Here is a 2318-nt window from a genome sequence, read left to right as displayed (position 1 = left end):
TCCCTCCTACGTTATGACTAGTTTCTTTTTTATCAATGTTGTTGTCATTTTAGTTATCTTAAGAATTTGAATTTCTTGTTTTGCCACCTCTTCACCTTCCACGTGATCTCTTAGCTCAACCTCCACGAGTTTTATTTAGCTATTGACTAGTTCTAGCCTGAAACACGTATTCAACACATTTTTGCAGAACTTTTCTTTCGTTAAAACATTGCTCACGTGCCTCCAAAGAGTTATGTTATTCTTCTATCATTAATGTTTCACGATCTCTTCACACACCAATCATCACAATCTTTCCTATGAAATATGGGTACACTTCCCAGGACACGGATACGGAGATACGACTAAATTAAAAAAACATAGGACACGAGACATGTGTATATAAATGTTTAAGTTTGAAACTGTCAACTAACACATTGTCAACTAACACAAAAATGAATCCAATCTATCTATCTAATATCCACTATGCGAAAAGTAGTGATAGAATAAGATTTGTCCCTTATTTTAATCATCAAAATCATGTCAAAGATAAAAAATATCTTTCAGTTGAGATATAATATATCCTACAAGTATCGTATGAGTGTCGGTATCCGATACGTGTCGGATACGGAACATGCCATTTATGAGATGTGTCGGAGCATCATAGCTTCCCAGTATACCTGCAACAGCCATGAAAAACACTTACTTGAATTCTTCACAACGTACAACCTCCCACACCAACAGTCCTATGAACTCGTGCTTTGGATGCCACTCTATTACGCCCAGGAATCACTCACTTCACACACTTGCTCTGTTATCTACTAGACCAAGGCACAAACATATTACACTACTGAAAAAATACACATTTTTTACCATTTTTTTAAAAACTTTTTCTTAAAAAATAATTATAAATTTTGTTATAAATAATAATTTGCAGAAAATTAATACAAACTTTTTGCAAAGTATCATGTACAAAACATTTTTCATAGAAAATTTGGTAAGACATACGAATTTAATAATTTTATAAAAATTAATTATTCATAAAAAGATTATTTATCAATTAAAATTCTTAAAAAAATATTTTTCTACAAGATTTTATGGTAAATTTATAAGAAAAATCTCATTGGATGTGAAAAATTCTACACACATACACATAGCTATTGCTAATATACATATGCAAAGAAAACAAGAGATAATTTTCTCATTATCAATTTAAACTGAATTACATCAAAGGTTTATAAACAGTCGATAATAACACTTAGGAGAACAAAAAATAGTTATTGCAATTCTTTCTTGATTATTTACCACAAATTCAAGAAAGTTATGCTTCAAGTGGATTGCCAAAAGCAAAAGTAGAAAGAAATTTCTTTTCATCATATTTTTTTTATGCTCCGCGCTTTGTTGACTGACCAATGGAATTGAGAATTGTAAAGTAAATGTTTCTTCTTCTTTTTTCCCTTTACGATCTAAATTCTTTATATCTTTATCTTTAAATGAAAATCGTAATTGACTTTTGTCGTCAAAAAGCATTTAACATATTAGAAAAATGATTATCGTCGCTTATCTACTTTTGTTTAATCTTTTAACATGGCGAAATTGGAAATTGGTAATTGAAAACTAAGATTAGTTATTGATGTAAATTAGCCGTTCATGTTCTTATTTTTCTTCTACTTCTTTTTCTTTACAGTTTTCAATTTTTTTTTCTTTATTTTTCTTCTATTGTTTTTTAATATTTCTTCAAAATTGTGTAAAGGGATACCTCTTTTTCTTCCTTCGTTTTAAATATTGGTAAAACACACTTATTTTCTGGTTTTGTCCTACCTTCCTTAAACTCAAGTAATAAAAGATAAGAAAATTTGTACATTTTATTACTTAATTAAATAGTATTAAACTAAGACACTTCATATTATAATACAAAGTAGAGCACGCGACTGATGTATATGAGAATCAACCTTCTACAGTTATTCAGAATATACCAAAGCAATAGTACCATAGGCATAGAACAATGTCATAAACAAAACTTAAACATGAAATAGTTGTCCAAAAGAATTGCTCACAGAACAAGAAATTATAAAATAAATAGTACCAAAAGGGGCTCAAAAGAGCATTAACAATATGCCTACACTAAATAGCACCGTCTTTACCATCTGCACGATCAATAAAAGTTTTCACATCTACTCACACCAAGATTTGTGATCATTGCAAAAGGAAAAGCCACACAAGAAAAAACAGACACGAAAGAAAGGATAAGCTAGTTGCAAAAAGAAAAAGAAATACACACACACACACACACACACACACACACACACACACACATATATATATATATATATATATATATA

Source organism: Vigna unguiculata, chromosome 4 (assembly GCF_037176805.1).
Source record: "Vigna unguiculata cultivar grain cowpea cultivar isolate G323 ecotype 2 chromosome 4, ASM3717680v1, whole genome shotgun sequence".
NCBI classification, from domain to species: domain Eukaryota; kingdom Viridiplantae; phylum Streptophyta; class Magnoliopsida; order Fabales; family Fabaceae; genus Vigna; species Vigna unguiculata.
Note: the sequence above shows the minus strand (reverse complement) of the source record.